A 10857-nucleotide genomic window follows, 5' to 3' on the forward strand; every position below is an offset into this window, starting at 1 on the left:
TTAAAAACCTAAAACAAAATCTACTGTAAAAATCAACACTGTAAAAGAACTAGAAAGCAGAAAACAGTCCAAGAACTACATTGATTTGCGATAATACAGTACAGCAGACTTGTTCTGTTTGCCCAGTTATGAGCACTAGACTAGACTAGAGGAAATCCACCAAGGTGGCTTTGACCGTAGCCCTAACCCCTTGATGATATACCCTGCCTTCCTCAGGGCCTCTTTGATGACAGAGTGCAGGGTCTGTAACTGCTTGCCATTGAGGTTCACAAACACATGATCAGGGTCGTCCAACTTGGCCTTTGATATGGCGGAGAGGCGAAGGAGCCAATTCCTCTCCTGCTCGGAGAGGAAAAGACTCCTTCTCTTCCTTCCCTTGACCTACAGAGAAAGAAAAACACTTTGAGTAAATATAGCCTGAAGTTAATTGTGTGAAGACTATTTTTTTAATTTAATCAATGGACCTTGACTCACCCTGATCATGTGTTTGCCCTTCCCTTCATCAACGGATGGAGCACCTGATCTGCTGTCCTCGCCGTAAACAAGTAGGGTTGGTGGCCGCCCTTATTTATAAGGTGGGCGGCCACAAGTCCCTGCAGCAGCTTAAAGTCCACCGGATTGAACTGTTTTCCAATGTGGCTGAAAATAAGGGAAAAAATATATATATATTATTTAGGGTTAGGGCTATATATATATATATATATATATATATATATATATATATATATATATATATATATATATATATTTATTTATATTCTGTATAGCATTTGATCAAGGCTTGAGATCTAACTTCCATTTTCCGGTGATTTCCAGCTATTTGCAAATTTCGCACTTACCCAACAGTGATGGGATTTATTTTTTTGGGCAAAGGTATTCATCTTTGCCACATCCCTGGGGCTAATTAATCCTCCTCCTGTATGTAAAAATATATTTTTAATTACATTTGCTATAATAAGAAACCAGGAAAAAAAAAAAAACAGAAGGAAAATGATATTATGAAATGGAAACACACTCACTGGACTTGTCGACCACTTCGCGGTGCCTTTTGACCTCCTTCTGCACTTTGCTTTGGAAGGCCTGCAGGGCTGACAGGGTGTTGTCAAGGTCCGGCACCACCAAGTGGTCTTTGGAAGGCCTGCAGGGCCGACAGGGTGTTGTCAAGGTCCGGCACCACCAAGTGGTCTTTGGAAGGCCTGCAGGGCCGACAGGGTGTTGTCAAGGTCCGGCACCACCAAGTGGTCTTTCAAGTGCATTACGAAGGCCTTGACAGCAATAACAATGGCCTTCTTGGTCTCCGGGGCCTTGTTCAACTGTGCCATCCATCTGTAATCAGAATTCAGCAATGTTATAAAAACTGGGATAATAATAATAATTATTATTACAATAATAATGATAACAATGATAAATACATGAATAAATAAATGAATAAATAAATAAGATAAAAACTATACTTACATCTTGAGGTTAACCCTATCCCTTAGTGGGGAGAGACCGCTTTTGGCATATTTAACAAAACTTCCAAAGTCCAGGAGATAATGTCTGACAGTGTTCGGCTTGCAGGTCTGTCGAAGTTCTCTGAAGTAGCTGTGAAAAGAAAAGTGCAGTTATATGAGTTAAATAATACCTAAGGACTTAAGTCTTTGGTGGAAACTCTGTTTACTCTACCTACTTTCTCAACTTCTCCTCGTCCAGCAGGGGTCAGAGGTGTTTTTTTTCCCTCACAGCCCATGGCCATGCATATCTTTGCGGCGTGGCTGGCCTTCTGTCGCTGGTTTTCTATAAACCTTGGGGTGCTCCTAGAGGAGGTCAGGTGGCTGACCAGGTCCGCACAGATGATGGCTGTAAACATAAACATATTCTTGAGTGAAGACAGGATTAGTCACGAATAGTGTTGCCCGATCCCGATCACGTGATCGGATCGGCCGCCGATATGGCCGTTTTTATAAGATCGGAGATCGGGGGGAAAAAAATCGTTTTTTTTTTTTTTTTTTTTTTTTTTTCAAAAAAATATTTTCTGGGAGTACTGAAAGTTACAGGTAAGGTGAATGCGATATGAAATGTAAGCTTACCATAATCACAGTAATCCTTAATCATTTTCAATCATATTCAAGGGCTTTTGGAGAAATGAGACAGACAGAGCACTGCAGAGTGAAGGAGATTGTGTCAAGACTCTGTGTACAGCTGGCAGCTGATGCCAATAAGTAGTAATTGGCCCCTTGCTAATGGATCAAAGGAAGGCAATTATGTCTCTCTGCACTGTCAACTAGCTCAGTGGTTCTCAACCTGTGGGTCAGGACCCCCAGGGGGGTCCTCAAATTATTTTGGGGGGGTCCCCAGATGATTAACTTAATGTGCAACATTGTTTTCTCTCTCAACAGTAAACAAATCAACATAAAGTTTAAGTGTATAGAGGGTATCTGCACATTTCGAAAGTGAAAAATTAAGGACTTTTTAATACCTCTAAAATGACAAATTAAACATTGGCCAAATTGTCAAATATTAAAGCCAGAAATTGTGAAAATAGCCGATCTACATGCTCACAACTCCTCGCGTTGCGAGGCGTTGTGAGCATGTAGATCTGCTATTTTCACAATAGAACCGTGTTATACAAAATATACTTCCTCAACTCTTCAGGGTCGGGGGTCCCCAGTTAAAATATGATTATTTTGGGGGTCACGGCCTGAAAAGGTTGAGAACCAAGTGATAGAATGAATAGATTTTTTTTTTCTTCTTAATGCCTTGCCAAAAGATCGGATCGGGAAAGATCGGGATCGAATCGGAAGCAATAATATTTGATCGGTATCGGATCGGGAGCAAAAAAAACCTGATCGGGGCATCCCTAGTCACGAACACATTCAATTAAACAATGGTAAAAATGAAAAGGATACTTACAATAGAGGTTCTCCTTCTCGTCCCGAGTTGACTTGCTCGTCGCCTTTCCGCCCTTCTTCGCCTTTCCGCCCTGCTGCTGACAACAACCCTTGCTCGGGGTCACTGCCTTTTTAAAGGCCTCCAGCTCGTACAGCCTTTTCTTGAGAACCATGTTCTCATTCCAAAGCTGCTCTGCATAGGCCCTCATCGCGAGGCAGCGCCTTCGCGAGCAGTCTGGGGTTGAATTTAAACAAACAAAATAAAAGATGTGGAAGGGGCCTCGCCATCATCGACCTCTGGGTTGGCTCTAGCCCAGAGGTCTTGCACATCAGGTGTAGCTGTTGAAACAAACATCATTAATGTAGTTGTCCTTAAAGAACACAAGTATTCTTACAATTGGAAAGGCGATCGTTCTTACTCAGTTGTTCTTGGTCGGCCTCAAGCTGTGGAGGGGTGGGGGCCTGAGTAGCCGGAGGGGTCGGGGGATGCTGACTGGCCTGAGCCGGGCGGCCATTTGAGGGGGAGCCTGAGGGGCAGCTAGTTGAGGGGGAGCCTGGGGGGCGGCCAGTTCAGGGGGAGCCTGGGGGGCAGCCAGTTGAGGGGGAGCCTGGGGGGCAGCCAGTTCAGGGGGAGCCTGGGGGGCAGCTAGTTGAGGGGGAGCGTGAGGGGCAGCCAGTTCAGGGGGAGCCTGGGGGGCAGCTAGTTGAGGGGGAGCGTGAGGGGCAGCCAGTTCAGGGGGAGCCTGGGGGGCAGCTAGTTGAGGTGGAGCCTGGGGGGCAGCTAGTTGAGGGGGAGCCTGGGGGGCAGCTAGTTGAGGGGGAGCCTGGGGGGCAGCTAGTTGAGGGGGAGCCTGGGGGGCAGCTAGTTGAGGGGGAGCCTGAGGGGCAGCTAGTTGAGGGGGAGCCTGGGGGGCAGCCAGTTGAGGGGGAGCCTGAGGGGCAGCTAGTTGAGGGGGAGCCTGAGGGGCAGCTAGTTGAGGGGGAGCCTGGGGGGCAGCTAGTTGAGGTGGAGCGTGAGGGGCAGCCAGTTGAGGGGGAGCCTGGGGAGCAGCCAGGCAGGCAGCTAGTTGAGGGGGAGCCTGGGGGGCAGCCAGGCAGGCAGCTAGTTGAGGGGGAGCCTGGGGGGCAGCTAGTTGAGGGGGAGCCTGAGGGGCAGCCAGTTGAGGGGGAGCCTGAGGGGGCAGCTAGTTGAGGGGGAGCCTGGGGGGCAGCTAGTTCAGGGGGAGCCTGAGGGGGCAGCTAGTTGAGGGGGAGCCTGGGGGGCAGCTAGTTGAGGGGGAGCCTGGGGGGCAGCTAGTTGAGGGGGAGCCTGGGGGGCAGCTAGTTGAGGGGGAGCCTGAGGGGCAGCTAGTTGAGGGGGAGCCTGGGGGGCAGCTAGTTGAGGGGGAGCCTGGGGGGCAGCTAGTTGAGGGGGAGCCTGGGGGGCAGCTAGTTGAGGGGGAGCCTGGGGGGCAGCTAGTTGAGGGGGAGCCTGAGGGGCAGCTAGTTGAGGGGGAGCCTGGGGGGCAGCCAGTTGAGGGGGAGCCTGGGGGGCAGCTAGTTGAGGGGGAGCCTGGGGGGCAGCCAGTTGAGGGGGAGCCTGGGGGGCAGCTAGTTGAGGGGGAGCCTGGGGGGCAGCCAGTTGAGGGGGAGCCTGAGGGGCAGCCAGTTGAGGGGGAGCCTGAGGGGCAGCCAGTTGAGGGGGAGCCTGAGGGGCAGCCAGTTCAGGGGGAGCCTGGGGGGCAGCTAGTTGAGGGGGAGCCTGGGGGGCAGCTAGTTGAGGGGGAGCCTGGGGGGCAGCCAGTTCAGGGGGAGCCTGAGGGGCAGCCAGTTGAGGGGGAGCCTGAGGGGCAGCTAGTTGAGGGGGAGCCTGAGGGGCAGCTAGTTCAGGGGGAGCCTGAGGGGCAGCTAGTTCAGGGGGAGCCTGGGGGGCAGCTAGTTGAGGGGGAGCCTGGGGGGCAGCTAGTTGAGGGGGAGCCTGGGGGGCAGCTAGTTGAGGGGGAGCCTGGGGGGCAGCTAGTTGAGGGGGAGCCTGAGGGGCAGCTAGTTGAGGGGGAGCCTGGGGGGCAGCCAGTTGAGGGGGAGCCTGGGGGGCAGCTAGTTGAGGGGGAGCCTGGGGGGCAGCCAGTTGAGGGGGAGCCTGGGGGGCAGCTAGTTGAGGGGGAGCCTGGGGGGCAGCCAGTTGAGGGGGAGCCTGAGGGGCAGCCAGTTGAGGGGGAGCCTGAGGGGCAGCCAGTTGAGGGGGAGCCTGAGGGGCAGCCAGTTCAGGGGGAGCCTGGGGGGCAGCTAGTTGAGGGGGAGCCTGGGGGGCAGCTAGTTGAGGGGGAGCCTGGGGGGCAGCCAGTTGAGGGGGAGCCTGGGGGGCAGCTAGTTGAGGGGGAGCCTGAGGGGCAGCTAGTTCAGGGGGAGCCTGAGGGGCAGCTAGTTGAGGGGGAGCCTGGGGGGCAGCCAGTTGAGGGGGAGCCTGAGGGGCAGCTAGTTCAGGGGGAGCCTGAGGGGCAGCTAGTTGAGGGGGAGCCTGGGGGGCAGCCAGTTGAGGGGGAGCCTGAGGGGCAGCTAGTTCAGGGGGAGCCTGGGGGGCAGCTAGTTGAGGGGGAGCCTGGGGGGCAGCTAGTTGAGGGGGAGCCTGGGGGGCAGCTAGTTGAGGGGGAGCCTGGGGGGCAGCTAGTTGAGGGGGAGCCTGAGGGGCAGCTAGTTGAGGGGGAGCCTGGGGGGCAGCCAGTTGAGGGGGAGCCTGGGGGGCAGCTAGTTGAGGGGGAGCCTGGGGGGCAGCCAGTTGAGGGGGAGCCTGGGGGGCAGCTAGTTGAGGGGGAGCCTGGGGGGCAGCCAGTTGAGGGGGAGCCTGAGGGGCAGCCAGTTGAGGGGGAGCCTGAGGGGCAGCCAGTTGAGGGGGAGCCTGAGGGGCAGCCAGTTCAGGGGGAGCCTGGGGGGCAGCTAGTTGAGGGGGAGCCTGGGGGGCAGCTAGTTGAGGGGGAGCCTGGGGGGCAGCCAGTTCAGGGGGAGCCTGAGGGGCAGCCAGTTGAGGGGGAGCCTGAGGGGCAGCTAGTTGAGGGGGAGCCTGAGGGGCAGCTAGTTCAGGGGGAGCCTGAGGGGCAGCTAGTTGAGGGGGAGCCTGAGGGGCAGCTAGTTCAGGGGGAGCCTGAGGGGCAGCTAGTTGAGGTGGAGCGTGAGGAGCTGGAGCTGTTAAAACAAACATTATTAAAGTAGTTGACCTTAAACAACACAAGTAAACTTACAAAGGGAACGGTAATTGGACCTACCGTGTTGATTCACGTCCAGACTGCTGATGAGCAGGACCCCTGAGGCACGTAGTTCAGCCAACTTCTCCACAGTCCTCATTCTTTTTTAGGCGATTACAAATCTCTCTTTCTCTTCCCCCTTTTGAAAAGCAAGCTGGATGCTTTTCAAAAGCAGCCGCTGGATGGCGCTCTTCTCCTGTCCCAGCACGCTGGCCGCCTTCCGCAGCTTGGCGTCGTTGCGCTCCAGGTGGCGCGCGCCCTCGCCCTTCAGGAAGCCCAGGCGCTCGGGCCGGCTCTCGTCCAGCGGCACCTCCTCGCTCATGTGGGGGTTGAAGCGGAAGTAGGTGTCGGGGGGCAGCAGGGCGTCCAGCATGGTGTGCACCTCATTTATGATCAAAGACGAGGGAAACTTTGCCCTTTGGGCATGGAAAGAATCACACCTTCCTCCTGTCCTGTCTCCTCATTTATGTCCAAGACACAGCTTCGGTGTCTGTAGCACTGCTGATGACATTAGTGAGCTTGGTCTTCAGGCTGGTGTAGGTGACACTGTTCTTGCCGACCGTCTCGTGGCGCCCCGTTCCCAGAGACACCACACACTGCACGGGGGTGTTGGGCCACAGACACTTGCACTCATGGATGGCCAACGCAGTGGGGTTGTTGATCAGTAGGCCGCCATCCTGGTGGAGGTCTTTCCCCAGCACAAACTCCTGGAAGTATCCCGGGGCAGCAGAAGACGCCCTGATGGCCTGCCACATCTTGTGGTTGCAGTCTCCCAGGTAGTGGGACCGCACCCCCGGCAGCAGCCTGTAGTTCCTGAACACGTAGGCCTTCAGGGGAAGACCCCTGTTCACCAGGGTGCTCACTGCTGACACTTTAGGACAGTTTGGATCCCGGGCGCTCTCAACCATAAGCCTCTCACCCATTCTCTCCTTGAGGAGGTTCTCCCAGATTTCGCTGTTGTAGAAGGCGTGGTTCCAGCCCATCTTCATCGTTCCCACAATGACGTTCTGTCTGAAGACGTCCGAACCCAACTTCAGGTACATCTCCTCACACTCATCCAGAGGGATCTGAAACACTCCCAGCATGAGGGCCAGGATGGCACCTGTGCTGACTCCACAGATGTAGTCAAACAGCTGGTAGATGGGCTTCCCTGTCAGTTTCTGCAGCTTATGCAGAGTCTGCAGAGCCACTAGTCCTCTTGTTCCTCCTCCGTCTATAGCCAGCACCCGTATCCCCCTGCCTTTGACAGGGTCAGTGTAGCCCACCAGGGCCAGGGCGCAGCAGGCAAGGCAGCACATTCTCCTTGATGGCAACTCCTCGAGTGTCCGGGAACTCCAGGAGATGGTAGCCAAGTTCCTCCACCCTGCTGGTGAGGAGCTTGATGTCGGTGACTCGCTGCAGGCCCTTCACCAGTGCTCTGGTCCTGTTGTCTACACTCACTCTGGCTATGATCTTCTCTCTTTGAGCCAGCAACAGCTTCTTGGCCTTGTCCTCCGCTTTCAACTCCTCGCCCTCCGTCTTCTCCACAGCCTTGACCGACCCAGATTCGTCCGAGGCAGGCAACGGAGGTTTGTCCTTCTCTGCGACAACGCCCTTAGGATCCCCCCTGAGCTTATAGATATAGCTTCCAACAAAGGCTTGGACGCTGGGCCGAGGGTCGGGGAGGTAGTGGGAGAAGCCTTTCTTCTGGGAGGCGACAGGCGTGGGGACAGTCGGATCGGCACTTTCTGTCGTGGGAGAATCTGGAGAAGGCATCATTGTGTTCTCAGGGGTAGGTGAAGTGAGAGCAGGAGAGGTAGTGGTGGTTTCCACAGACTTGGCCTCCGCAACGGGCACCAACACAGGGAGGTGCTCTCTGGTAGCGGGAGAGCCTTGACTAAGGACAGGCTCATCGGCGGGGCTTTTCTCTGCGCTGCACTGCCGCAGCCTGTAGTTGTCGCCGTGATCCCACTGTGTCTGCGGACCGATGTTGAAGTGACTGTTCACGTGCTTGGCCAGCGCGTTGTAGGTCTCGTCCATGTTGGAGGACAGAGCTGCCGGGTGGAACAGCTGCAGAGTTTGTTTCGCCATGTTGGAAGAGGAGCTCGCGGCGGACGCACTCGCCGCCAACACCAGGCTAGGTTTGGGCTTCCTGGAGACAACGAAAGGCTCCTCGGCGACCTGCGGCGACGGCTTCCCCGACTCCTCCTCCATCGCTCCCTTCTGCTCTTCTTCTGGAGGCTTCATGGTTGTCTCGCTGGCGGCGGTGGCCAATGTCGTGGTTGGAGAACTTGGAGCCGTTCCGCTCGCGACTACAGGCTCTGCTCTGACCGGGAGTTCCGGAACCTTTTTTACGCTGGTGGCACCCGCCCCAGCACCGCCGGGCTTGAGGCGGGAGATCTTGTTGATGAGGTCCGTGCTGCTGACCGCCTTGGAGACGCTGTCCAGCGTGGTCCAGATGCGATACATGCGTCGGCTGCCTCACATGGAACACCAGTGGCAGGTTGAAGAATGGGTCAACGTAGTCAGGCCTTTAGAGTCTAGGCTTGTGGTGGTTGTGTGAAGTAATGTGCCATTCTGAGTCTGACACCTTCCCCGCCATGGGATACAGTGGTTCCAATCCAATGGGTTTCCACTTAGTGCATGGACGACAGCTTATTGGATCTGCAACGTAATAAAGTATTCCTTTATTACACTGTTTCATTCAGAGCCACTGTGGAGAAGCGTTGCGTTACCAATGGTTGTTGCTGTTGTACACAAAATGATAACGGGAAATAGAGAGGAAGTGACGTAACGTCCTCGCGATCGATGCCCGCGCGTTGGTTCCCACAGGACCAGCCTGCTGGCCGGGAGCTCCCGATGTCTGTGGCAGTGGCCGGCCAGCTTCATCCTCCTAGCTGCTACCTTCTTGCTGAGCCTCGGCAGTTGCCTGTTACAGGTCCTTGTTGGTAATGTGGATGTTCTGGTCCACATTCAGAACAGCTCGTAGCATTCTGGTGTAGCACCCATCCAGGGACTTCTGCAGGGTGGGTGTCAGCTAGGGTCCAGCTTTCGCAGCCATACAGGAGGACAGACTCCACAGTGGCGTGGAATAGGCACAGCTTTATGTGTCGGGGGAGATTCGAGCACCACACAAAATAATATACAGAGGTAGAGGTAGCTGTGGTAGGAGGAGGTCTCGGCTAGGAGGTTCGGCTGCTTTTTGGGCTCATCGAGGCCCTCTGTGGGGATGAAGGTAAGACCCTTGTTTAGGAGGAGGGTCTGGTCTTCTGTGGGGCGAAAGAAATCAGAAAGGTGGATCACGTTTCCCTTCCTAAATTTGGTCGGGAACAGGAGTCAATTGGCCACAAAACAACATAAACAAAGTGCCAAACCTCTACAATGGTCTCACGTGAAAGAAGATATCACCACAACTTTCATCTGATGCTGGATGGTAATCCTTAAAGCAGATATTTGATCGATTTTTGAGGACCGAATCAAGGGGAAGATGTGCTGTCGGCCATCTTGCCTCCCACACACATCGACAGAACAGTACAGCTTGGTGAAGACAGCTGTGGCCCAGCAGCAACGTGCACTTCAACATCTGGAAAACAAAGACATCTCAACAGAGACATGTCATCGTCACAGGAGTGCCAGAGAAGACTGGAGATAAACTCTGGGAAGAGGATGCAGCCGACATAGAAGACCTATTGGTGGAAATACAGTGCCCTGGTGTGGTGTGGTGCCTGCTAACGTTATGAGGGATGAAAACGCACCACAACGCCCCTTGCTGGTGATTACCAACACCATAGAGACACACAGGCTCCTACAGATTCACCCCCCCTATTGTGACAGTGGCCCCACTTTAGGTAAAGATGAACGGTGCACTGCAGCTGCCAATGCAATCACAATGAGAGGCATCGTGAAATAACATAATTTCAGTGGTTGACTACTGAGGCCGTAGCTATTTTTTTTTTGTGTTCTAATAAAGTGTCCCATGAGTTTAATTTGGCCTTTTTAAAGTGGCATATCTGTCATCTTGATACACTACCTACAATATACTTTAATATACTTCATCAGTGAGTCAAATGTGCTAGCATTGGAAGATCTAAGTTTAAGTGCTCGCATCGTACACACGTCATGGACGCATCCCTTGAGGTTTTCAATACCCAGATACGCTCGTCTCTCAAGTATAATTAGGATATTTATTTTGGGACATTTTGGCATCTTGCTTCTTCCAAACGGAGTCTTGCAATTTATTTTTTTGGTTAATACTAACCTGGGGAATTCACTCTGTAGCTGAAAAAAATCGGGATCTTCAAAGGGGGAAATCTTGCTTTTGCGAACACCCATCATTTCGACCGGAGGGTTAGCGACTCCCTCCACGGAGGTTAAGGTTAGGGTGAGGGTTAGAGACTCACTCCACGGAGGTTAAGGTTAGGGTGAGGGTTAGAGTCGGGTGTCAAAAAGATGAGATGTAGTAACAGCGACACGCTCCCCTTCAAAGTCGGCGCTTGTAAATGCATAGCAATAAAGACCGTGATGTCACTGAAAAGCGACAGGTTCTGTGTCTGCCGTTTCCATTCTGCTCTGTTAACATTATGGGTAATCCATTCAAGTGGCAAATTAAATGTGACACACATCATGTATTTAGAAAACAAGAAGATATGTTGGCAGAGTCAGTCCATACATTTGGAAACATTATTTACCACAGTTGAATTGCAATGACTTTCTATGGACTGGCTTGCAGTACACCGTTCTCCCTTACCCGAAGTGGGGCCGCTGTCTCAATTGTGGGCGTGAATTTG

General features: G+C 53.7%; 1 pseudogene across 1 annotated transcript; it reads right to left on the reverse strand.

Annotated features, from left to right (window-relative positions):
* Nucleotides 1-6197: 6197 nt before the first annotated feature.
* LOC308305475 (calcium-independent phospholipase A2-gamma-like) lies at nt 6198-8539 on the reverse strand (annotated as a pseudogene). Its single transcript has 2 exons — nt 6571-8539; nt 6198-6473 (listed from the first exon to the last, which is right to left on the reverse strand). The product of its transcript is annotated as a calcium-independent phospholipase A2-gamma-like (transcript).
* Between the last annotated feature and the right edge of the window lie 2318 nt (nt 8540-10857).

Source organism: Nannobrachium achirus (assembly GCF_963921795.1).
Source record: "Nannobrachium achirus genome assembly, chromosome: 20".
NCBI lineage: Eukaryota > Metazoa > Chordata > Actinopteri > Myctophiformes > Myctophidae > Nannobrachium > Nannobrachium achirus.